The 27,943-nt window shown below is 37.4% G+C and overlaps 1 protein-coding gene across 4 annotated transcripts in view; it reads left to right on the forward strand.

Moving 5' to 3' along the window:
- Nucleotides 1–27,943, forward strand: part of TAFA2 (TAFA chemokine like family member 2) — a 461,660-nt gene that overhangs the window by 158,356 nt on the left and 275,361 nt on the right. The window contains exon 1 of one of the 4 annotated variants that reach the window (XM_032420364.1): nucleotides 17,429–19,759. The exons of the other annotated variants lie outside the window; for them this stretch is intronic. The gene's annotated coding sequence lies outside the window, so the exon portion shown is untranslated. Of the gene's footprint in view, nucleotides 1–17,428; nucleotides 19,760–27,943 lie in introns of those variants that run through there. 4 annotated transcript variants of the gene reach the window in all.

Below are 27,943 nucleotides of genomic sequence, written 5' to 3' on the forward strand. Positions count from 1 at the left end.
CTGCAGAACTCCTGAGCTGGTCTTGTTCTCCAGGGGTACTTGTGATGGAAAAGCATTAAACATGGCTGTCTTGCACATGAATTCTACAGACAGGTACCTGGATTAAAATTTCTGCTTTGCCATTTTCAGCCTTTAATAAATGGACAAATTAATTAACCCTTGTGTTAGAGACTTCAGTTTCTTCGTCTCTAAAATGGGAATAGTATCTGTTGCATAGAGGATTTAGAATACAAAAATACACTTTGAACTGGGGCTGGCATATGGCAAAATGCCACATTTGAGGTTCTTTTTTTGAGTTGGGGTAGGTGAAATTTACTCTTTATAAAGTAGGCCATCACAGATGTTCTATGCAAGAAAAACATCATTAGACTGGGGAGCCATATGTGAAAAGGACTACACAAATATAAATATTACCAGTCATAACACTAGCAAAAAGAAACTATGAATGTTTTCTTACATTGCTCATTGCAGTGAACTTCACTCTTTAAGAAATTTAAAATTTATATCACTTCTCTTGAGGATAATTTAATTTTCTCCAGTAGCTTTTTCATGCCTACTCTATTGCCTTATGAACAACACTCTAGTTTATTAATTTGTTTGAGTGTAAGCATTATCCTCTTAGTTTCTGTCCTGTGTCTAGGGTCATGCCAAAAGGCTATACGCTGCATGTTAATTCTTTATCTTCAAATCACACAAAATGTAATTCAGAATAGTAACTTACACGCAAGTCCTTGGTCCAGCCTAGAAAATTTTCATTTACATATTTTAAATTAGTCTGCTTTCAGTTCAATGATTTTGTCTAATTTTATAGTTATAAATATGTGGTGCATGTTGTTTAGCTAAATTTAAAAATTAGGAATAATTACTGTAGAAATAGTACTTTTATATATGCCATTCTGTGAACCATGGGAGAGCTATTATTCAGAAAGAGAGAATTCCCCAGAAAAAATGTAAGTCTTTGAGTTATTGGTTTTTAAAGGAAAAGACCCTAAAATTATTATGAAATCAGATAAGTTAGGAGTATAATTTCAAGCTGTGTTCTGATTTATCTCATGCTGTTTGATATTGCCACATAAGTGATGCGAGCATGGTCAAGCGTTGAAATGCAAATTTATAATTCTAAAAGCTTTTCTTTGTCGGAGGCACTTTGCTTAGCTTGAAATCCCCCAAAGACTTACCACGATTTTGAGTATTTTCTGAAATAGAAACCTTTGATGAAAATAGAAGATGCAGAGAATAAGCTGAATAATAGCATTATTCAGCAAATTCAAAACCTAGACCATCTCCTGGGCTCTGTGGACCAAAACCGAGTTGGGCAAAATGACCACTGTCTGCCAGCTGATGGAGGAATCAGAGCTGTTTGTGAGGCGAATGAGGGAGTGTGCAACAGTAAAGGTCAAGTTGAGCAGGAGCTAGAAGGCAGACAGAATCAGATCAATAAGCAGATCAACCTGTTCTAGTGACAAGGGATGTTTCCAGGCTTTGCCAAGAGTCTGGAAATTTACATTTGCAAGAAGGAAGCAAATCTGTGATGGGTTCACCTCGGTGCAAATGGTGCACTGTGGGGAGGCCTGGGAGGGAGGCTTCCATGTTCTTTGCTGCTTTGTGTGCTGCCCTGGATGGGCTACATCTATCTACTCAGGTGAACCTTCCTGAAACAAGTGAGCAGTGGAAATCACACAAATCGAACACTTAAGCAACTATTTGACCAGTGATTTATCAGAGGGTTAGAGAAAAAAGCAATAGGCTAATTTTAATAATCTTTTTTATGGTTAGTGTTTAAGTTTAAAAAGGATGATGTGAATATCTCTTCTGGTGATTATATTGTTAGTTGAATATTTTTTTTACCTCCTGTAATGTAAATTATTGTGATCCTCCTTGATTGTGTTCTTGCATGTACTGAAATATATATGATGTGAAAAATGAGGTAGGGTTTTTTTATTTGCCATGTTACCAGTTAATTTAGAGTCTTGGCTAAATTACTTATTTATCTTGGGTTCCTCTGCAGTCCATGTAGTAGGTGCTCAATATTTTTTATTAGAGATTTTCTTCAGATAAAAACTCTAGCTTACATTGTAATTAAGATGGAGCAACCAATTTTTAAAAATTAGAGCTATAAAATAAAATTTGAATTGGGTTACAATTTTTCTCATAAAAACATTTTTCATTATTAGATTCCTTTAAAATGCAATACTTATTATGGTCTACTAAAGTGTGATACAAAGCAAGTTAAAACTTTTTTTTACAATAGCAATAACAAAACAACAGCAATAAAAAGTTCTGGTTAAATTTTATCTGCTCTACTTGAATATGGATGATAAATTTTATGTAGAAACTCTTTCCTATAAGTAAAAACAGTCTACAGTAATGTCTTTTGGATCTATGTCATACTGAGAGAAAGCTGTCAAATATTAGTTTTCAGTTTGTAGAAATGGGAATGGTTTCTCACATGGGACATTAATTCCATCTAGCTGCAAAGAACAAACAGTCACAGGTTGTGGTCTAATCAAGCAGTAGGCACCTTGAACACAGTCACAGAATCATTTTAGAAGAAGTTACATATGGTGTGATCCATATCTCTTTTTAGATGACTACTCATCTAACTCTCTATGACTGTTCACCTTCTATCAACAGAATATAGTCAGGTTCCTTAGGCCGTGGGTTTGGGCAGATTGTATTTTCGGTAGTATATACCGAGTCTGTGCAAAAAACTAAGGAGAATGAGCACTGAGATCATGGAGCTGTTCACTGACTTTCTTAGTGTAGCCAAGGATGATTATACCAGATGATGGTGTAGTGAGAGGGGGAGGGAGGGGTCTGCATGATACAGAGAATGTCTCCACATCAGAGGCAGGCAGGAGGAGTAGGAACAGAGTCTCTTCGAGCCGTCCAGGTAAGACAGCTGATCCTGATATAGGAAATCTTTTAATTACATCAGACATAAAACAACAAATCAACACTTCTGACTTTCCACAATCTTAACAGATGTCTGTTTAACTCTTCTGTAAACCTTCCAATGAGATAACTGAGGTTAGTCACCCTTTGGCAATAAATATGATAACACACAGTAAAAAAAAAAATAGGTAAATGTTGGTGGGAAGTTTTGGGGAGAGACCTGTGGTTTTCCCTACTCTGATTTTTTATCTTTTCCTTATTTTTCTTCTGTTGGGGAGCAGGTCAAGTTCAGACTGTACGGAGTGGAGGTAGGATTAAAGCTCTCTATCTTAGGTGAATTGAGGAAGTACAGAGGTACAAAATTCTGTCACCCTCTCTTGGTGCTGTTTTCTAGTGAATCTGAAAGCTTTGTTGCTGCTTTAAGACATTGGAAGGAAATTCCAGATACACGTCAGCATCTTTTCAGTTACAAAATCATGGTTTCTAACTCATGGTCCATAAGTCTTGGTTTGTAAATTTTATATTGAGTGGGCGGTACTCAAATGAAATGGAAACTTACTTGTTTGTCCTCTGATTTTATTTAATTTTCCAATAAAATGATTAAACCTATGAAACATACCATATCCTATTGATCAGAACTGAAAAGCTAATTGATTTCATATAAGCAAAATATTTAGAGGTATGAAACATTTTCTATACCTTTTATAGTAAAAATGATGTCAAATGCTTTGCATCACTAAGAGAGGTTCACATCTTGTTCATCCATAGCGGGTCACCTCCTCCTCCCCTCGCCTGTGCATTCTTCCCTCTTACTAGCTCGTCCTGCCAGGTGTCAATTCCTTATTATTTCATCAGTTTTGCCATTGGAAAACAGGCCCAAAATACCATGTATGAAGCATTGATTTCTGTCTGTCAGCTTTGTTCTCATCACCAATGCTCATTAATTCCCTCCCCCACCCCTTCTGTCTCTGTCTCTCTGTTTCTCTTTCTCTCCCCACTTTACTGAAACACCCACCCACAAAATTACTTAGAAAGAGGATGCTTTAATACAGAGGAGTTCAAGGATTAGGTGTATTTGACAGTATAATCCTGGGCTGATGGAGCGAACAGTGTGTTTCAGATCTGAGATGGGTGGTGTTTGTTTTCCTCGTTCGGTGCTTGGAACCCTGGGAACGGAGCTGTGTGCTGGTGTATACCACTGAATCCCTAGCACCATTCCTGCTGCATGGTAGACACTTAGTACAGAGCTGTAGTAGGGGATGAGTTGATTAGTCAACTACTTGTCTTGCTTCACAAAGGGAATTAATGTTACACTACAGGTGTTGGCAGATTTAGCCAGCAGCAGAAAACATATGTGGTTTGAACCCTAGAAATGTTTTCATCCAGAAAACAGTTAAATCTGATCACATTATTTTATGTATCCAGCTCAATGAGAATTACTTGCACAGGCCCTTTAAATGAGGATTGAATGAGTTAATACATCTAAAGCGCTTTACATGTACATAGGACATGTACTAGTACCTAGTAACACTCAGTAAGTACTAGCTATTCTTGCTATTATTTTTATTAAGAGAGAGAAAATGAGTAAGAATGATGGTTGCCTGATAAGAATGTTTCTCACTTCTTCCTAGAGCAAATATTCCTTACCTCCCAGTGTTGCGTTTGCTTTGCTAGAAAAAAGCTTTAAATACAACTAGATACATTGCCATCAGGATGGCTGTTTTAAAAGAGAAGACTGATCATGGCATAGGCCTTCTTAAAACCCTGCAAAGACCTGCCATTGCCTTCAAAAAGAAATTCGAAGTCTTTAGCATGACATGTAAGGTTCCTTGTGATTTGATCTTTTAATTTAATCTAACCTAATTTCATCGGCTTTTCCTTAACCACACCCCTTTGCCACAGTTTGGGCTGTGTCCCAATTATGTGCTCCTACAATATTCTGACGTTGATTGTATCCCAATACTTATTACACTGAATTGTGTAGGTCTCCTTCCTTGTTTGTGTCCACAATTAGACCTTTTTTGGTTTGCCATTGTCTATCACAGGAATCTGCTTTTTCTAATTGAGTGGATGCTTTAGGCTTTGTGGGCCGTACTATCTCTGTTGTAACTACTCAGTTCTGTCATTGTAACACAAAAGCAACCGTAGACAGTATGCAAAGGAACGAATGTGACTGTGTCCCAACAAAACTCTATGGATTTGAATTTGAATTTCTAAAATTTGAATTTCACATAATTTTCGTGTATCATGAAATAGTATTCTTTTCATTTTTTCACCCATTTACAAATATAAAAATTATTCTTGGTTTGTGGGTCCCACAATAACAGGCAGCAAGAAAAATTTGACCTGTGTGATATTTGCTGATCCCTGGTCTAGCCAAATGCCTGGCATAGCAGTGCCACTTAGCCAATACAGTTGAGTAAATGAGTGAGTAAAGGGGTATGTTTTCATTGAAGTCATTTTCAAAGGAAACACAAGGAGTAAATTTACATGACCAACGGTTGCCTGTATTATAGAGCTAAACTCCTTAGCGTGACATAGAAGAAACTTTGCAGTCTGGTTTGTAGGTAGCTAATCACTGTCCTCTTCGTTACCTGACTGCCCCTCATGCCGTCTTCACAGTACCATCTATGCTGCAACCATTAACACTACTGATTGACATTCTCTGGAACCCCATGCCCATTCTTACTTCTAGGCCATGTGTCTTGCATCTTTCTTTATAGGGAATGTGCTTTGCTGCTGTTTGTTTTTTTTAATTTTCTGCCAACAGAGCTATGTTTTGTCCTTCCAGATTCAGCTCTTCTCCAGATAGAGAAGAAGGGATGGGGACTTTGGTGAGGGCACAGTCCCCTCTATATTTCTACAGGGCTTTAATATATCACTAGTGTATCACTTTTCATGTTATAGTTTAATTCTTATCTTTGTGTGCATTGCTTTTCCCAACATGTTCTGAAGTCCTATGCCTTGTGCTAGCATAGAACTTGGCATTGGTGGTCATTTATTAACAACTTCATAAAATGAAACCTTTTCACATAAATGTAAAATGTCCTACTCAGTGTCCTACTGAGACTGGCATCAGTTTAATTGACAACGATAAGACTAACTTTCAATGATTATTGTGAGGTAACCTCAGTGTTTAAAATTGAAATGAGGGGTGCCTGGGTGGCTCAGTCGTTAAGCGTCTGCCTTTGGCTTGGGTCATGATCCCAGGGTCCTGGGATTGAGCCCCACATTGGGCTCTCTGCTCAGCGGGAAGCCTGCTTCTCTCTCTCCCACTCCCCTCTCTTTAGCTGTGTCTCTCTCTGTTAAATGAATAAAATCTTTAAAAAAAAAAAAAGATAAAATTGAAATGAATACAGTTAAAGTTGAATAAAATTGTAGGTATTATCAAGAAATTTTAAAAAATTAATTTGGAAACTTAACTGAAAGCATTATTTATGGTGTACAACATCAGTTTTGTAACTTAATTTCAAGTTTAGTTGAATTGAAATCTCTAGATGTACTTAAAAAATCCTGTCTTTAAACCTTTGCTTGGTTTTGTGTGAATAAAGGGTGCTATCATTTAACCACATACGTGTATTGCTCTTGTTTTCTGGAAAGATAAAGGACAGTGATAGTACTGGAGATTTCGTGGTGAAATGTAATTGATTTTGGTTAATGATTATGTTATTTCAGCAAGTTAATAGGTTTCAAGACTTTGGTGGAATTTAGCTGGAAGAGATGGGAGACATTTTGTAACATACATTAATTACCATGTCAGATATTCTGTTATTATAAATTCTCTCAAACATTTTATACATGCTCAATCCTAATTTACTATGGGAATACTTAGTACCTTATATCATAGATCTCCTTAGTTCCCTGGGGAAATTTCCTTCATTATCCCAAACTATAAGATTTCCAGTTGAGATCAGTATTCTGGGTTTATTTCACCATAAATATCTTGGGAAATCTCTCTAGGAATTGAGGGCACCTCATCATGTGCAATGAATAACAAGCTTTTCCATTGTTGAGCATTTATTTTCATTCATTCTGATAATTATAACAGATAGTGAGTTTCAAAGACAGTTTAGGTTGTCATTATAAACAGAATGTCTAAATGTTGGCTGCTGATCTTTTTTTTTAAGCGAATGGCATACCAATGATTGGAAATCAGCATGTGTTCAATTGGTACAAGTGTTTATAAAATATATTCCATATTTTTTTTTAAATTTTTTTATTGTTATGTTAATCCCCATACATTACATCATTAGTTTTAGAAAAATATATTCCATATTAATGGGAAAAACAGGAGCAACCATGCTCAGGTGAACTTACCTGGTTTTTAACTTGTAGAAAGACATTACAGGGGGGAAAATGTTATCTTGCAGTTCTGGGACAAAACAGTGATGGAGAATGTTAACAGAATATACTCCAGAATAGGGATGTTTCACACTAAGCCCCCATCATTAGGCCTTTGGTTGTCTGCCTTAATGTTAAGCTAGAATTTATTTTCTTACAAATTCTCTTGAATGCATACACCTTAGTGATAGGAATTGTGTCCTGTATCTTTGTGTGTTTAGCAGTGCCTAGTACAGTGTCTTGTGTATAACAAGAGCACATACATTTCCTGAATTAAATTATAAACAGTTCAGACATTACTCATAAAAAAGGAGTGGTCTCTAAAATGCTGTCCTAGAATAACTTTACTAATGTGTGCTATTTCTATAAACATAAAGTAATTGAATGATGGTGTTATCATTCATTTACTGAGAACCGAGTATCTTATTTTTTTTATACAATAACTCACTTGACTTTCAAAACAATGGTACGAGGTTGGTATTAATGCCTGTCCCCCTCACCCCCGTCCCCCAGGAAGCGGAGGCTCAGGGAAATTAACTTGAATTTATGTGTAAAATAATAATAATATTTACCTTATAGGATTTGTGAGGATTAACTGGGTTGGATTGTAGACCAAACGTCCTGGTACACTGTAAGCCCGAAGTAATTTCGCTAGCACTATTAAGGTCATGTAGCTAAAAAGTTGCAGAGTTGGGATTACATCATTGATGTGTTGTTTCATTTCAGAGCCCGTACCCTTTTCATCACTGTGTTCCAACTCCATGGGCAAAATGTTCGGTGCAATCATTATCCTTCCCATTATGAGCTCCAGAAGGGCAAAGGATGAGCCTTTTTCTTTTGTATCATCTACTGGTACCCTGTACACACAGTAATAAATGTTGACAGCTTGACTGGCTTGGCGTGATACTGTTTCTGGTTTTGCTTTCCATATGAATGATTGGTAGGTTGTCTGATTCTGGGTAGGACTCCGAGGAATGTTGGTATAGTGTGCCTCACACTTTATATTTTAGAAGTTTTTCCCCCCAGTAATAGACTACCTGCATCTTGATTTTAAATTTTGTTTCCCCTGTGCCTGTGTAAAGAAGGGGCTGAGAATAGTCAGTGCTCAGGCAGAGTTAACATTTTCCAATTAGCTTTGCCAGTATTTCTCAGTTTTATTCTGAAGTCGTTTCTGGTAGTCGTGCTCTGGGATTTTCAAAGTAAGGCTTTTTCACTTGAGGGGTAAAAATTTCTTTGTGTTTTTGGAGGTAAGAGAATTTAAAAAAATCATTGAGTCTCATAGCCCTGGAGAGCTTTCCTGAAAGGGAATTTGAGTAAAAAATGAGCAGTCAGTGTCCTTGAGGTTCCTTGCTAGTCACTTAATGATGCATAATTTGTCAAATATAGTTGTCTATCTTTCCTTAAAGATCCTGCTGTTGGTGGGGTTTCTCCATGCTGTGCATGAAGAACTCAGTAACAATGTCAGGACCAGAAGTTCTGTACATGGGGGTACCTTGTGTGACTCAGTTTTTCTAGTCCCTGTAGTTTTTTTTTATTGTGGTAAAATATACATAACCTAAAAATTTACCATTTTAGCCATTTTTAAGTGTCTAGTTCAGTGGCATTACAAGCATTCCCATTGTTGTGTGACCATCACCACCATCCATCTCCAGAACTCTTTCATCCTCCCAGACTGAAATGGTGTTTCCATTACACAGGAACTCCCCATTCTCTCCTTTCAGCCCCTGGCAACCACCATTCTGCCTTCTGTCTCTACAAATTTGTCTGCCTGCATTTCAGTTTTATAACTCCGTAATTTATTGGTTTAAATTGAGGCCTACTATCTTCTGTTTTTCCTTGTTGTGGTTATTATCCGATTATTGGGATTGATGTTCCACTGCTAGGTCTATGCGAGGGTGTGAACTTAATGTCATTCTCTTGCAATCAATATCCTGTTTTGCTTCTCTATAGAGTAACCCCTTAAATTTCATTATCCCATTATGAGGGTAAGAACTGTATCTATTCTGTTTACCACTATATACCCAGTGTCTGGTACATTGTTTGTAGAAAAACAAATATGTTGGATAAGCAAGTGCTTACTGATCTTTATTATTGAAAAAATTATTTACTTAAAAATCATTTAAATATCTTTTACTGAGATTTTCTTCTATGTAGGAGACCAGCTAAAACAGCATCTCCTACTCTTCTGATGATCTCTTTAAAAATAAGCTATGGTGGTCCAATCCAAATGACTATGGGCTTCTGCCCCTCCAGATCATTTATTTATTCCTTTATTTATTCATCCATCAAATATTTAGTGAGTACCTGCTATGTTTTATGTACGGGCTGTGCAATGGCCCACAAATTGGCCGTGATCCTTGAACTCATGGAGAGAGTTCTAGTAGAGAGTACAGGTTGTAAAAAGTGAACACACGAATGACATATTAGTTGCAAGTTTTGTGAAGGATAAAAGATGGGATGCTATCAGAAAGATTGATGATGGGTGGACAACTTTAAATTGACGGAAGTGGAGAAATGATAACTATTTTCATGTTTGTGAAGAGATGTGCTCTCGTGTAGGAGAACAAGAAGGCTTGTTTGAAAGACTTAAAGAAGTAATAGGATTGACATCCTTAGGGTACAGATTTTGGCTAATTATGGAAGAATTTGCTACTTCAGAGAATTTGTTCTTCCGAGTTGAAGTGAATGGCCTTTTTCAGGTCGTCTGTCTTATCACTGGAGCTAGTTAGGGATAGCTTTGTGGAGATAGAGCCCTCAAACATTGCCAGGTTGGTTTTCAAACCTGGTTGGCCATCAGAATCACCAATTTATGTGGAAAGGTCCAGGCCAGGGCTTGGCATTTAGTGGTTATGCTTAATAAATGCTGTTGAATCTGACTTTGCATTGCTCTTTGGTATATTTAATTATGGCAGCCAAGATGAAAAGAATCTGAAAACTGAAAATGATTTTAAATTATTTCCAGCTCACAAACAAAATTAATTGCTCAGCAGCATTGGTTAACATACTGGCTGATTAGGTCTGGATGCTGCCAAGTGCGGTCCACTAATGTGCTAAGTGCACAGGATAACCTTGAGGATATAGCTTTCTGATTACTTGCCTTTCGGTGCATAACTTGGAATCAAGATTTGTGATGCTGGTAGTTTCTTTCAACTTAAGATCTGTTTATAGAACTCAGTGGAATAATATGTATTTTGAAGATCTGGGTACCGTAGTAGCTCACTAAGGTATCAGTCAACAATCAGATAGATATCAAGTATTTAAGGACCATCTCCTGTGTTCGGGCACTATGGATGAAAAGTGGACCTGAGGTTGGTAATTTTCACTCTGCATATGAGGATGAGACCAAATGGGTAGGGTTTGTGAGATAGAACCTGTTGCCCTTGTATCAGTTATTGTAAAAGTAGCATTTAATTATGCTATATTGGAAGATGACTTTACATTATCACTTAACTTACAGCTAATTTATCATATTTACATATTGAATCTCCCACAGTGCTTAACTGTAGCTGGTCAGGATTTGAAGGCTGAACAGTGGAGTAAAATAGGTTATTAGAGGAAATGACCTAGCTTACACATTCCGCTAAAAAGCAGTTTCATTGTTTTCAAAGTTCAGTAAGTGATCCTATACAACTTACAGTGCAGTTCATTACTCATGCTGCAGTATCAGACTAGTCACAAGAGTGATTTTAGTAGTGTTAAGTCCACGTGTGTGATGATGACATGCATGGTGTTAAATATCTGGGTGTAGTGTCTGCCTGAAAAATTCGATATTGGAATTTTAGACTTACTATGAATTCAAGTCTCAGATGGTACCCGTCAACAAGAGGAAGTCTCCTTTCCTGTTCCTTATTGGGGGCTTACTACCGCACTTAATTTTGTAATATGTTAACCAGGAAAATCGTGTTCTATTTGAAGCTGAATTAGTTCAAAACTGTCAACATGCTATGGTTAAAGAGTTGTGGGTGGGTTGTGGTAGGCATCGAGTTCTGTTGTGCTGCCCTTACTATAAATACCACATATTTGTAAGCTACAAAGCTTGAATTTATCTCCCCAATTTCTTTGTAGTAAAATTCTACCTCATTTATAGTCTCATAACCCAATCCTTCTCATGCAGCCTATCCCACTGAATTTACTGATCTTTTCTCCATAAACTATAAATGCTCAATAATAGGCTAAATTTGCATGACAACATCTGCAGATAATCTAAATGTTCCCCTTGTGAACCTGCATGATTTTAAATATGGGACCACGAATGCCTCTTGGGCAAGGAATTGATTTCCAGCATTTTAACAAGGAGGGTGTGTAAGTGTGCATTGAGGCTCTGAACTCTATTGTTAACTGGGCAAATTTCAGGGCGATGTTTGTCTGCAGCATGAGTGCACTTACATTATTTACTACAAACTGCATTTCCCTCCAGTATTTAGATTTAAGTGATTTTTTTTTCTAACCTTGCAATAATCAGGAAAAGAGGATTTTATTTTTTTCTCTTCTAAGTGCATTTTACTGTGGAATATTTAGCAGTATTAGAGTATCAAAACATACTGATTTTGTTATTGGTAAGATTAAATTTCAAGTACTATATTTTAGATTGAATTCTTCCCCATTAAATTTCCAAATACTTGTTTCTGTAGAATAAATTTAGGAATAAGACAAAGTCTGAGATGAAATAATTTGGATATAGTTTCACTCTTGTAGAGATTTTTCTACTTTTGCTCTTTGAGAAAATTCAAGAAGAACATAGGCAGTGGAAGTTTGAAGGTACTAATCAAAATGGAAAAGATCTTTCTGACCACGAACATCTTTGTACCTCCACAAAACATGTACAGAGGTTAAAACAACGATGATACTGTTATAAACCAGTTTGTTTTGTTGGAAATGCTGAGCTATGAGAAGGATGATGTGTGTAACTCTCACTGGTTTCAGTATGGTGCATTCACCTAAAGGAAAATAAAAGTAAGAAAAGTAAGAGTTTTATTACAGAAAGAATGTTTTGTTTTTATATGTCTGAGGAGAAGTGCAGATTTACTAACTTTTAATAATGTGATGGTCAGATAATTAATATTGATGATTCTCCGTGCACTGATGTGTATCAGGTGGTCTGGAATCTTATTATCACTGCTAAATCACTTTTATTTAATGTTTACTGGATGTCACTAAAAAAAAAAATTTGCCCTTAGAAATTCTAGATTTCTACAGATCCTTACTGTAGTGTTGAGTATGCACTATGAAATGACTTAGACACAGTAGAAAATTCTATACCAACAGATGATTTGTTTAGCATATGTGTCCTGAGAGATCAACCAAGTATTTTACAAATGTGATAGTTGGTACTAGCTCTGTTTTATAGATGAGGCAAACTGAGGTTTAAAGAGCTTAGTGGAGTTGCCAGGGTTTTAACTCTGGTCTATCTAATGCAAGCCCAGGAGCTCATTGGCTATCTTATACTATAGTTTTAAGTTAATGTTTTTGGGTAGATGTTTTGAATGCTGGAAAAATAGAGTAGGAGAATATAAAAATTGGTGGAGAATGGGTGTTTCTTATGAGGCAACCTCAATTGGCTAGTTTCCTTTATGCTTTCATGGCACTGGAAAAGCTGTTTGGGGGTAGTTTTCAAAGTACATTGAATTATTTTAGCATACACCACTTTGTCACTAAGTCCCCCCAGTGTCTGGAGAAGAAAATGGAAGATGAGTTTACTCTATATGGTCAGAGAAGTTATTATAATAGGAAAACTATGGACTAGGAGCTAGCAGACAGGAGTTCAGATCAAAGAACTGCTCATTTTTTTTGACCTTGTACATGTTGCAAGATTTTCAGAATATTGGTTTCCTAAATGGTGATACAAGGAATATAATTCTCTAATTAGTTTCTAGGGGTGATAAATGGATAGAAGGCTATAATGTATCACTTCTGATGGCTTAGTCATTGGAAATAATAACAGACTTGCACGTGATTATATTTTTTAATATCTGGGATGACTAAATGAATGTGTCTGAATTGCCCCATAGCTAATGCTTAGTCTCTTTTTGACTTTTCTTTGGGAACCTTTCATGATGACGATGTTATCCCCCAAATCAGAAGTATTATCTGCCATGTTATTGCTTCTGTCAGCCCTAAAGGGGTTGGAGCTACGTATGTTTATATTCCCAGCAGCTGGTAGTTCCTGAAACATAGGAGGCCCTCAAGAAATGCCGATTAAATGAATAAATGAGGTTTATTGAGGTTTATCCTTTGCTTTTTGATACTTCTACTAGAAGAAAGAGTACCAGGGGACATGATGATTTCATTATTAAGGGAACCTGCATCACCTTTTGGTCTTATGATGTCCTTGAAGTTTATTTAATTGATTTTAAAATAATTTATTACTTTGCAACATTATTACAAAGATCTAAGCTTATGTATTCAATATGATTATTCTACATAGGACTAGATACTGAAATTCGCCTGGCTTTGTCCTTTTTTTTTTAAAGCTGATTATATGTGCTACCAGATTTGTCCTCATGTAATATGTACTTGGAGGGGAGATTTTCATTGAGAAGCATGATTAATAACAAAAATTTATTGGTTAGAAAAGCTAGTCATTTAAGAAGAAGATCCAAGTATGATTGCAACAATGGTCCTTTCTATCAGTTTCTGTCATTTGATTTTTCTCTATTCGACCCCACAATTTTCTTTCAAAGGTCAGTTCTCTCATCATGTGCAAATACGGGGCCTAAAATGTTGGCAATAAAATGGATAGTGTCAGGCATTTTTTTTTTCAAAATGCCAAATGACGGTAATCATTTTTCTTGTGTGTAATCCTGATACATCTAGACAGACAGCAATGCCAGAAAGCCAGGTGGGAATATTCACACATATTGACAATTTTGCCAGTTTTGCTAATTCTTTAGTGATTATAAGCGTACCTAACCTGTGTTCATTGTAGAGCTCGCCTTTTATACCAGCATATTTTTAAGAGAGTGTAGTACTTTTCTAAGATGAATTCTAGGCATATCGTTTTGGATCAGATTTAGATGTTAATAGTGTGTGATGGTGTATGAAAATACGTCTATTTTAACAAGGTTTGGCCGTGTCATATTAAAAAAAGCAGGTACTAGCATATGCCCACACATTTAAAATTTGTATTTTGTCTGTTATTGCTTTTTCTTTCTCGTTCTTGAGAAGTATTATTGTGTTATAACCTTAATTTAAAAGAGTAGAAACTATAAGAAATATTTAACATTTAACCGTTTATCCATTTCCAGAAATGTGGTATTTTTATAGCTATTTTTGGTGTGGTATTTTGTCTTAAAGTGCTTGATCAAAAGAAAAAGACAGCAATCCAGAAGAAAAATATTTTACATGATAGTGCATTGAAATCTTTAAACATCTGCTCATGGATCCTTGAAATTAATTTGATTTATTTATGATTTTTTCCTTTACAAAAAGATATGAGGATTTCTAAAAGTATTCTCTTAGTAACCAGTAGGAAGAGCATGGGGTCTATTTGAGATCATTATAAAATCACAGGTGGGGCTCTAGAAATCATTAGACCACTCTCTCATTCAAAGCAGAAATGATTTCCATAATATCCCTGATAAGTTTATTTATTTAGTGAACAAGTATTAATTGATTACCTATTATGAGCCAGATACTCATCCAGTCATTGGGAACAGAGCGGTGAGCCAAGTAAGTAAATTCCCTACCTCACAGAGCTTGCCTCCTACTGGGAAGATACGGACTATAAACAAAATAAAACTGCTGTAATAATAGGAAGGGGTAAATGCCAATGAAAGAAGCAGGGTCAGGGGATGTGGTGATTTTATACAAAGTGGTCAAGGGAAGATATCTTTGACATGATGGCATTCATGCAGAGTCCTATGTTCCTGTAGGAATAGGCTGCGTGGCTGCATGTATAAAGAACATTACAAACATAACGGCTCAGCAAGTGCAAAGGCCCTGGGGGCATGATGTGTTTAGCAAAGTGTGAGTGTGGCTAGAGCACAGGGAGCAAGCAGGGAGAATGGTGAGAGAGGTGGCCAGGTGACAGATCACGTATGACACAAGGCTTCATCACTTCCCAGAGTTTCCTTCAATGTCTGTCATGCTTCATGGGCAAGACCTATTTCTCAACACCCCATAAGGAACATGTATTGTCCATGTAGTCCACAAATCCACCTTATGAGGTAAGAAATATTATCTTAAGTTTATAGTTGACAGTGTAAGTAATTTGCCTGAGTCCAAAGCACACAAACTAGGGTTCTCTCTCTCTCTCTCGTAAGCAGATATTTGCAAGGTTTATTGGGCACTACTGAAGAATGGTGATAGAAAAATGGATTGGGATATGCTGGCCACCAAATTTGAGGACTTCCATTTAAATGACTGTGTCTGAGCTTGTAATTGCTATTTTATAACTGATAAACAATTGACAATTTGCTTGGTAAAATATGGTGAGTAAGAGAAGTGACTCCATCTATCTGAGGATGATTTCACTACCACTTCCTAGCTGTAGCCTCTGTTAGATTTTAGTCAGTAGTAAAGCAAACATAAAATGCTGAAATAAATATAAATCTTATTCAATTTCAGTTTCTATCCCTTGTAAATATATTTTCTTTCCAATTTTAGGTGCTTAAATTAGAACATGATGGTTATTTTAGAAATCATTTGTAGACTAGTGTAGTTTAGATGTTTAGATAATACCAGATAGTCACATAATTCATTGGATCTCTTTGGTTTAAAGTATAATTTTTCCTTTTTTTTTTTTTTTTACCAGCAGAGGGCACGCTTCACAACTCTGTTTGCCTTTGTCAACAAAAAGGAAAGATGAATTAGATTTTTTTTTTTTAGGCTTTCAAAAATAAACTTTCAAATTCTCTGTACATCGTTTCCAAAACAAAAACATCATGAAATGGAAGGGAATTTAGGATCTAGTCAATACAGGTTGTATTTTATACTGTTCAAAGTCATCCAACAGAAATTAAAAGTTGTTTTTATAAATAAAGAAAAAAAATATAACAATAAATCCTTGCTGTGAGTCTTAACAATATTTAAAGAGGGAAAACAGGTTTATTTTGCTAAATAGAGCTATATATGAAAATGATGAAATGCAAATTTTAATAAATAGATGATTTGGGGGTAGATCATCAAAGACTTTCTTTGAAGTTGTTTCTTTTTAAGGTAGGATTTTTCATTGGCAGGTATGCATATTAGAAAGAGCACTAAACTTGATTTGGACTGCTTATGTTTTGCATAGTTTAGGACAAATGACCTGTCTACACCTCACTTTCCATATTTGTAAGGTGCAGGTAGTCATGCTTGCCTGAATTATTTGAGTGGATTACTGGAAAGAAGAAGAATGGAGAAAGAGAATCTTCATTGTAGGCCAGCTCCTTGACCTTAGACAAGTCATTGACCATCTCTGGACCTCGATAATCTGGTTTGGAGTAGTTATCTATAATCTAGATGATATGTGGTCCCTGAAAGAACTTTTATGCTAAAATTTCATGGTAAAATGCTAGTAAACAAAGTGCTATATAAATGTGCCTGAATAAGGCATGCATTTCCCTGTGTTTTAAAATTAAATTGTATGTGAATTTCCAGGAACATACTGTATTCTGAAGCCACAATGATCAGTATTGAAGGTCTGACTGGAAAGAGAGAAAGAAGCAAGACGTACGCAAGACGTACGTGGGACAATATGAATCAAATGAAGGCCCTTAAGAGGTAGCCAGTATGACTGACCCTCAAGGAAATGTAACACTTCTTCCCAAGCACCTTCTTTCCCAGAGACAAAGCAACCCTCGAGTTATACATGCATGACTTGTGAATGCACTCACTTATTCACTAACTGAACAATTGTCTTGCTCAGCCTGCTAATTCTTTTTTTTTTTTTTAAGATTTTATTTATTTGACAGAGAAAGACATAGCAAGAGAGGGAACACAAGCAGGGGGAGTGCGAGAGGGAGAAGCAGGCTTCCCGCAGAGCAGGGAGCCCAATGCAGGGCTCCATCCCAGGACCCTGAGATCATGACCTGAGCCAAAGGCAGACGCTTAACAACTGAGCCACCCAGGCACCCCCAGCCTGCTAATTCTAAAGACATTTTACACGCTATCACATTTCCCACCCAATTTAGAGACATTGCTTGGCTTTTTCTCTGCTCATGTCTGAGCAGAGATGAGATGCTCCCTTCTCTTTTACAGTACAGCTGTTTTTAGCTCAAGTTTTTGCTTTTTGAACACCTTTTTGTTCCCCCCCACCCCCTCCCAGCTGTTGCTTAGTAATCTCAGAAAGACCTGCTTTCCTTCACCCTTTTCTGGCTCTCCTTATATTTCATTTAGATGAATTGAAAAGAACCTATCTGTGGATTACAAGTATAAGAGCAGTGCTGGTGATCCACTTGTGACAGGGATAAGGGAAACCCTGCTTTGAAGTGAAAATAGATATGACCAAGACTCCATTTCTAATAGCCTTGAAGTGCCCTTCAGAATTGACATAAAAGTTTCCAACTTCCTTCTCACTTTCTTTTAATTAAATATGCCTGCTCTTGTTGGTATTCAAGATGAAATAATACTTTTTATTACTTGCTTTTGCTTTTCAAAAAAGTTTTATTGAGGTATAATTAAGATGTAAGAAACCACACATATCTATACAATTTGATGCATTTGGACAGATGCGCACACCCATGATACCATCCTAACAGTTAAGGTAATAGATGCATAACCTCCCAAGTTGCTTTGCATTTTGCACTTCTGCTTAGTTAATTGATACTGAAATGGTTTGATTCACTGTTACCCGTTTATAATATATAGTATTTTAGATACCTATAAATCAAATATGATTTTGTAGACTGACTTCTGGATCTACGATTAGGACATTTCTTACCTATGGGGAAAATGTAGAAATCAACTTTAAGACTATACCATATGGTTGATCTGGAACTTTTTTTTTTTTTTTTTTGAGCCTACTTCCTGTAGAAAGATTACAAATGAGGAATCTGCAAGTTGGTACTGCAATCTGGTTCTGGTTCTGTTGAAATCCAGCAAGTAACACATAGAGACATATTTATGTTTTTTTATTTAAATGTATTTACTGTATATCTACCATGTAGCAGGCATTGTTCTAGATACTTGGTGTGTACAAGTGAATAAGTCAGATCAAAACTTTGGACCCTTATGGAGTCTAAATTCTGGTAGTCGGGGGTAGGGCAAGGGAAAGGCAATGGACATAATAAATAGATTATATAGTACAGTAGATAGTTAAAAGTGCAATGGTAAAAAGAAAAATAGAATAGGGTGAGGAAGAGTGGGAGTGTGAGGCTGGAGGGGTTTAATTTTAAAGAGGCTTTCAGGGTTAGCCACATTCAGAGGCTGAGATTTGAGCAAAACTGAAAGAAGGCAAAGGAGGAAGTCATGTGGGAGTATCTGCGCAAAGAGCATTCTAGGCAGAGGAATTAGTCCCTGCAAAAATTCAGAGGGAGGGGAAGGTCAGGTGGATTTGAGGAATAGCGAGGGGGCCAGTGGTTGGCCTACAGTGAGGGAATGGAGTAGTAGGAGTAGTAGGAGGGGAAGTTGGAGATCAGGGGCACAGGTCACGGCTGGGCTCGTAAGCTATTGCTTGGACTTGGATTTTACTCTGAATGAGATGGAAGCCACTTGAAAGTATTGAATAGAGGAATGGCATGATTTGATTGACATGGTTAAAGCCTGCTTCTGGCTGCTCTGTTGGGAATAGACTGTTGGTGGATAAAAATAGAAGCTGAGGGACCTGTTAGGGAACTAACTCGATAATCCAGGTGAGAGATGATGTGGTGAGATGGGAATGGAAACAAGGATCTATGCGAGGAAGTGATTGTAATGATTTGCCATGGAATTTTAGGTGTGGAGAGTGGAGAGATGTTGGAAGGATGAAGGACAGTGAAAATTAGTAGGATCAATGGTCTGCAAGTTCCCAGGAGATTTGAGCATTTTTGGAGTGATCTGAGTAGAAGTGATGTGCTTGAAGATAGAAAGTGGTCAGGAAATGGGATGCTTGAAATTTTGGAGAACTTGTAGGTGATAAAAAGGTGAGGAATGGGTCTTGGGAGTGAGTGGCTGGGTAGGATGTGGGACATGATTATTGGAAGAGAGAAATTTGGGAAGAGGCCGGGGTGTTGAAGACCTTTCTTTGTATGAATTGAAATAGCCAAAAATTAGCATAGGAGTTGTGTTTTAGGAAGTCATAGTGAACTAGGAGTTAAAATTTTCAAGTAGTGAGTGGGAATGACTCAAATATCAGTAGATGGTATCAACAATGATTACATCTGATGAGATTCCAGCTAGGAAATTTTATGGAGTTACAGAGGAAAGAAGGGGGATGTAATGAGCAGGATGTTATGTCATACAAAGAGAATGTCACAGGAGAGGGAAGCTTCAGTGAGAAGCAAGGGGGACATCTACCCCACTTGTAGGCTCAGTTGTGTAAAGGTTGTGAGAGAAAGTCAGCACTTGAGATGTGAGGCAAGCAGGCTGCTCAAGGAGGAGCCAGGATTTCTGGAAGGGAGAAAAGGTGAGTATTACAAGAGAACTATTTTACCACTGAAAAGAGGAACCGAGACATGTCTTTTATGATAGAAATATATGTCTCTCAGAAAACTTCCTCCACCTCCCCCCCTTTTTAAAACCCAAGTTATCAAATCTACAAGTATTTACTGAATACCTGCAATACGTAAAGTACTATATTCTCTGGTGCATGCAAAAGGCAGTGAAACATAAGCCATTTTAAGACTTAATTACAGTTACCTGCCCCACCATATTATTGCCAGTCCCTGAAGATTTTTTCCATTGTCTGGACAAAGGGGGCAAGTAATGTCATTCTATGGAAAAGGGAGAGGTTGGAGGATTGAGAGTACTCTGGGGTGGTGATAAAACCATTTGACTCTTATTTTTCTGGTAACACTGTTCTGTTTATACCACTATGGGATCTTTTGATTGCAAGTTTCATTCATATTAAAACCTCTTTACAACATCATCACTTAAGAGCAGCTAATTATATCTCCCCATAGTTTCTTCCGATGTTTGCATAGTTTTTAATTTGTTGTAATCATATGTATTTTTGTTTTACTTTTTATATACAGTGTGAAACACTATATATTGTGCTGCCTAGGGCATTAAAGAGGTCAGTCCTAAAGCATTTCCAGCCCCTTCCTCATTTTTCTTCAATTACATCCTCTAGGTGCTGCTTCTGTTTTTGTTTTTGTTTTTACAGGGAGGGAGCAGGGAGAAGTTTAACAACTTATCTTTCAAAGCTAGTTCAAGGGAGCATTAGACCTCAAAGGCCTTATAGGCCAGTATTTATGCTATGATGTTCTTTGCCCTGCCTTTTATAATTTCTATAGAATATTCATAAATTGTAGTGATATCAGTGGGCAGAGGGAAGAGAGCAGTGGAACACAATGACGATTCTGAGGCTTTTTATTTACATAAATTTTTTTTTATTATCAGTTGTGATATCATGATTTATAAGATATATTTGGTCTTTATCACAATTTTAAAAAATACTCCAAAGCCATAAAGGTGAAATGGGTGTCTTGTTATTAATGAAGATGGCTTTTGGACCCCATTCAAGGGCAGGGGCTGATTGCCAGGGAGACCAAGCATGTGATTTGAGGGTTGGATCAGTCCCACACTCTGACCTCTGGGGACGGGATAGGGGCTGGAGGCTGAATCAGCCAATGGCCAGTGATTTAGTCAATCATGACTACATAATGAAGCCTCCATAAAAACCCAAGAAACCAGCTTTTTTATCTTTTTTGGGGGGAAGAATTTCCATGCTTAGGGAATCAAAGCGCTTCCATGTGCCACTGAACTAGTCCCCAGGCCCCATGAGGACAGAAGCTCCTTTGTTCAGGATCTCATCCTTTGTATCTCTTCATCTGGCCTTTGATTTGTATCCTTGATCTTACCCTTTAGTAAGCTGGCAAACCTAAGTAAGTGTTTCCTGGGAGTTGTGTAAGTCATTTTAGCAAACTAATCAAACTTAAGGAGGAGATCACTCCAATCCGTAGCCAGCCAGTCAGAAACATAGTTTCATAGCCTGGGGCTTGTGACTGGCATCTGAAGTGGAGGGTGGGCGGCAGTCTTATAAGACTGAACCCCTAACCTGTGGAATGTAAGGTTGACTCTGGGTGGGCAGTATCAGGATCGAGTTGAATTATCTGACACCCTGCTGGTGTCTGAGAATTGCTAGGTGTTGTATGTGGAGGTGTGGGGAATCCTTCTCCTCCCCACATTAAAATTGGGTATGAGAATCCTAAAAGACTAAGTACTCCAGAAGTCCTTCCCATCTCCCTCCCCCAAAGGTAATCACTGTTTTGGACTTGTATCATTATAGATTCACTCTTCCTGATTTTGACCTTTATGCAGTTTCAATCATAGAGTATGAATCTCTTTGGGTCTGGTTTCCTTTGTTTAACATGATGCTTGTGAGAGTCACCATTATTAATGGGAGGGGATAGTTTATTTTCATTGCTGTATAGCATTCCATGATAGGACTATACCATAATTTATTCTGTCTTGGAAGAATATTTAGATTGTTTCAGTTTTGGGCTATTCCATATAATGTTTTGAACATTTTGTACATTTTTTGGGGGGTACACATATTGATGGAGTTGCTGGGTGATAAGGTATGTGTATATTCAGTTCTGTAAATACTACCAAATGTTTTTACAAAGCAGTTGCACCAATTTTAACTCCTTCCTATAATGCATGAGAGTTCCTTGTGCTCCACATTCTTGCCAACACTTGATATGGAACCTAGTTCACAGCTACCAATGCCTTACCAAGGTATTGACCTCTACTGTGTATTGGAGATTATAGTAAGTAGTGCAGGGAATGAAAGAGAAAATAGATGATATAGTTTCTGTCTTTGAGCTTCCCCTAATGTAGTTGGATAGCTAATACCTATGAAGAAGCCAAAGGATAATGTAGGCAGTTTATAAATAAAATGCTGAATTATAGGATTAAGCTAGTAACAGCTGTATTTATTAATTGTGATTTAATTTTAGTTTATAGATTTGGTTCCCTTTTTAAAAAGTATAAGCAACAGGAAATGACAGTAATCTTAGTGGAAAAATATATAAGTTGGTTCATCCAAACATTTGATCAAATTTATTTTGGTGTGTCTAAAAAATACTAATTTTTTGTTTGTAAGATTTTTCTTTATAAATACATGAGAATTTCTGAGAAAGTTCTCCTATATTGGCAAATAGGTGTAAGAAGAATTTATGTTGGCCAAGATGCTACCTCTTTCCATAATCTCAGAGGTTTGGGAAAGCCTTTTCCCATCATTTCTGCAATGTGTCCCCCAGGCCACCTCTCCACTCTTCTGGTGAGCAAAGCTATACTTGTGCAAAGTTTTTCTTTGTATTTTAAAAAATACTTTGTGTCAGGCACTGTGCTAAATGTTGACATAAATTAGCTCATTTAATCATCTCGATAGTTCTGGGATATAGGTTTTAGTAGTAGCCTCGTTATATAGATAAGGAAACAGGTGCAGGGTGGTTAAGTAACTTGTTGAGAGTTTCAAAGGATTCTCTGTGGAATTCTATTGATTAGTATTGAACTAGGCATATGAAAAGCCAGATGAATGATAGATTTACCTTTAGTGGATGATTGAATGGTCTGACCTTCACTTCCATGGAACCACATACGCATACTGTCTCCATATTTCACCTACTTATGTGATCCTATGCAACACATTTAAGCTCTCTATCCTTTAGCTTCTTTAGCAAATTCAGATACTAAAGCTGATTAATCTTCTTAGTGGATTTTATGAGGTTAAATTTAGGTACTATAAAATGACAGCCATTATTTACAAAAAATTCAGCTTATTGCATTTGTGTTGAGGCTATTGAATAAATTGTATGGGAATATCTGGGAGGATTTCTTGAGATGAAAATCTTTAGGTCACTTTTGAAGAAGGGGACATGCTCTGGTTCCATAGCATTTTGAATTTGTCATTCAGTTAAGTTGGAGGACAAAACCCCCTGGAATTAAATAGAACTGGCTCCTCTCATGTTAATATCCTCTTACGGCAAGATTATTTTTCAGTCTTAAATAAAATCTCTAGAATAAGAAGTAAGGGAGTCTAATATTTGAAACTCACCCAGCTGAGTAAAAACCCAGCTTCCTTCGCAAGATGCCCTGATATTATTACAGAGCAGGTTAGCACTTGAGTGCTACAACTAGGAGAAAATTCTCAGGATATGAGAAGGTGCGTATGATATAGAAGGTGAATTTCTCAGTTATAGGTGAGATGTTTGACAGGACTAGAAAACATCACTTATATCTTCCCTGGTGTTGGTAGAATTAGCTCTTGAGGAGAGATGGGCATTTCCAGCCCCTTCCTCATTTTTCTTCAATTACATCCTCTAGGTGCTGCTTCTGTTTTTGTTTTTGTTTTGTTTTTCTCTAAACCATGCTACCATCTGCATGGTACAGTAAGAAGTAGTATGTAATGGTTAAGAGAGTACTATGTGTTTGCCATTAATACATGAAGTTTTTGTTAAAGAGGAGAAAAGATACCTACCTCTGTCATAAAAACTATTGTTTGCATTTTTATATCTAGGTTCAGTCTTTTTTATAATCGAGATATAATTGACATATAGCATTGTATTGGTTTCAGGTGTACAACATGGTGATTCAGGATTTGTATATATTGCAAAATGATCACTACAGTAGGTCTAGTTAATATCTATCACTACACTTAATTACAATTTTTTTTCTTGTGATGAGAACTTTTAAGATTTACTCTTTGCAATTTTCAAATATGCAGCACAGTATGATTAATTACAGGCACCGTGCTTCACATTATATCCTCAGGACTCACTCTTTTTATAATTGGAAGTTTGTACCTTTTGGAGCACTGTCTTTTTAAAGAAGTGAGTAAGGAAAGCAGATGAGGTAAGTAAACAAGCAAAAGGTGTGTTTTTAGATGTTTTCTGGAAATATCTTAAAAATGTTATGCTAAATTACATTTATTTAAAAATCTGTGGATCTGAAATCTTACCATGTCAGTCGAAACTTCAGATTTCCCCTCATACTGATATTCTGAGTGACAGGAATTGGCAATTATACTTCTAAGGAAAATTTCCACTCCTCTTCTACTTGTGCTGGTTTATCCATTAAATTCCTTTTAATTTTTTTAATCTTTACAACAGTGAACCTAAGATTTTCCTTGCCCTTCCAACTTGTATAATTTACGCCTGACCTGTGATTTCCTATAGATTGTGTCTGATGGGGTTGGTCTAAGTACTCTCCTTAAAAGAGGTGCTTAAAAATCAAATTCTGCTTTTCTTTGTAACCAATATGAACACTGTGTAATATTCCAGAGCAGTTTTATACTCTCTTAATAAAAATTAATTTAAGGGGCACCTGGGTGGCTCAGTCGGTCAAACATCGGACTCTTAATTTCGGCTGAGGTCATGATCTCAGGGTTCTGAGATCCAGCCTTGCATAGAGCTCCGGGCTCAGCCAGGAGGAGTCTGCTTAAGATTCTCTACCTTTCCCTCTGCCCTAACAGTCCCCCCCTACCTCGCTTGTGCGTACACATGCTCTCTCCTATCTCTCTCAAAAAAAAATTAAAATTTTCTTTGGTTAAACGTGAACAGCTTTTAGTCAGAATGTTCCTTTGCAAGAAAAACCATGCTTGAGCAGAACTAATGTGTTCACTTTTTTTTAAGAAGCTTAAGTCATTTGAATGCTTTTTCCCTCCTCTCATGTTCATCTGCTCTCACATCTTCCCCTGGACCACGGTTAAAGCTTTCTCAGTGGTTCCTGCTTCCACCTCTGCCTTCCCACAGTGAAGTCACCACCCAATAGCTAGAATGATCTTACAGGAATGTAAATTCAATCACACCATTCCCCTTTTCACTGCTCTCACAATAAAATCTAACTTCTGTCACTTGACCTTCAAGAGCCACCCTGCCTCTTTCCTGTCATTCTCCTGGATGCTTCTTCAATTTCAGCTTGCTGCCTTTTTCCTCTTCCTTGAACATACTGAGTTCATTTCTAACTGCAGGCCTTTGTCCTTACTGTTCCCTTAACCTGGGATGATTTCCTCCAGATAATCATTCAGATTTCTGCTCAAGTAACACTTTTCCAGAGATTCCTTCTCTGGTCACAACCTCTCCCCATTACTTTGTTTTATTTTTTGTTATTGTGCTTATCATCACCTACCATATTATATATTTACTTGTTGATTGTTTCTTTCCACTGGAATAAAACCTCTAGAGAATGTGGATTTTGTTATGTCCATGGCTGTATTTCCAGAACTTAGAAGAGAGTCTAGTTTATAGTGGACAATTGATACTTGATGAAGAAATGAATGAATTGTTGAATAAATTAGTTTGGCACATGTGGAGACCTATCAGCATAATTTATGGTTATTTTATCTGATTGACATTATGCCATGGTTTGAATTCAGAATATTAAGTTCCTCTTGGTAAGGCAGTGAGAATAGTGAAGATGGTCTGAACCTTGAGACCCCTCCTTCCCCAAAGCAGAGCCGAGACAAGGCTTTCATATAGGTAGTTTATTTTGGGAAGTGACCCTAGGACACAGAAGTGGAGCATTTGGAAGAAAGAGAGGGAAGGAGGAATAGCCTATTTTAGGTGCATTTTGGAGCTGTTGACTGCTTTGGGCAACTATGACTCAATCCCGCTGGGCAGGCTTTGAGGAGTGGGATAATTACACCCGAGTCACGGAAGAGTGGAATATTTATGCATTAGTTCCTCTGCGGTCGAGTGTTGTACCTGCTGTTAGCATCCACCTACTCCAGGTTGGCGTGTGTGTTGGAATGGCTGAATGGTTCTGTCCTGTCCCACGTGGCTGCAGTGGAAGTCCTGGCAGAAAGCTGAACTGAGGGGTTGTTCAGTTCCACCTGCGCACAGCTGGTTGCTGAAGTGCCAGGTGGAATAAAAAGGATGGAGGAGGATGGTAGCTGGATCACAAGACATTTCTGATATGGTGATCTTCACTCTTTGCCTCTTAATCATCTTAATCTGGATCAAATTGGCTCTTCAAACTCCTTATGGGCAGAGTTGAGTCATTTTTCTTTTTGGTTACTTCCAAAACACCTTCACGGTTTGCAGTAGGTATTCAATAAGTACCTCTTTACTTTCTGACTGCCTTATTAACATTAGTCCATATTTATTTACTTTTGATCCTACATAGGTACTATAAAAAGAAACAAAATACAGGCTAGTGTACATCTGTTATCTATGAGAAAAAAACAATCAACCCATGGATTAATCAAATGTTCTTTTGTGTGTGTGTGTGGGTGGGTGGGGGAAACAGCAGAATTGGGGCATGATTCATATACTATAAAATTCACCCATTTCAAGTGTACAGTTTAATGATGTTTGTATATTTGAAGAGTTGTGCAACTATCACCACAGTCCATTTTAGGACATTTCTATCACCCCAGAAGAAATCCCACACTTTTCAGCAGCCACCCTCTTTTCCTCTCATCTACCCCAAGCCCTAGACAACCACTCATCTATTTTGTTTCTATTGATGTGTACCTATTCTGGATATTTCAGATAAATGGAATCATATAATATATAATCGCATGTACTCTTAAATCTTGCACATATCCACTGATATTCAACATGTATTTCCTGAGTACTCACTGTGAGCCAGGCACTATGCTAGGCAGACCTGGTCCCAGGCTATATTCCAGACAGAAACAAATCAAAAAAACCTAAAAAACACATGGAATAACTACTGAGGTAAGTGTTACCATGAAAGCATAGAATACAAATAGAGAAAATTGATGGTGGAGCAGATGCTTTGAAGTGTGAGTTCATGAGAGCAACTTCTCTAAGCAGGTGCATTTTTGCTGAACTTGAAGGAATTAGCCATATGAAGATGGAAGAAGGGTGTTCTATCAAGAGGGAACACTACATGTAAAGGCTCTGATATGGGAAAGAACTTTGTGTATTTTAGGAACTGATGATAGACCCTTGTGGCTGTAGCTTAGTGAACACAGTGATAGGGGCACAAGATTATTCAAGTCCAGGTGGGGTGGAGATGGGGGAGGGTGACATGATGCAGGGCCTTGGAGATCATTATAAGTGGTTGGATTTTATTCATGGTGTGTGGGAAGCCTCTGAGGGTATCACAAAGAAGAGTGAAGTGAGCTGATTGATGTTTAATAGGGTCACTCTTGCTGTGTAGCTAATGGCAGAGACATGAGACAGAGACCAGTTAGGAGGCTGTTCCAGTGGACTAGGCTAGTCAGGATGATGGCGTGGAAAGGGCTGATTTCAATGGAGATGCAGAGAAGTAAATATGTTCAAGCTATATTGTAGAACATAGAGAAAGAGGTGGCTCAGGCCCAAGCCCTAACAATATATTTAGAATTAGGAGAGGAGAAAGGGAGACTGAGAAGAGTCTCCAGGCAGAGAGAAAGCTGGAAGTATAAAGATATGGAAACCAAGGAAGATGGAGTGGGCAACTGTCAAAAGTTATGAGGATGTCAAAAAAAAAAAAAAATGAGGACAAAGAAGAGTGCATTAAGTATGGCAAGATCAAGGTTATCAGTGACTTTGCCCGAACAATATTGGTGGAAAGATGGACGGGCATTTGGTTAGACTGGACTGAAAGGGGAATGCGCATGAAAAGATGGAGGTAGTTTGTGTAGACTTTTAGGAGCAGCAGAGAAGCAAGCGGAGGGGTAAGTGAATTAGGT

This window comes from Phoca vitulina, unplaced genomic scaffold (genome assembly GCF_004348235.1).
Source record: "Phoca vitulina isolate PV1807 unplaced genomic scaffold, GSC_HSeal_1.0 scaffold23, whole genome shotgun sequence".
Taxonomy (NCBI): domain Eukaryota; kingdom Metazoa; phylum Chordata; class Mammalia; order Carnivora; family Phocidae; genus Phoca; species Phoca vitulina.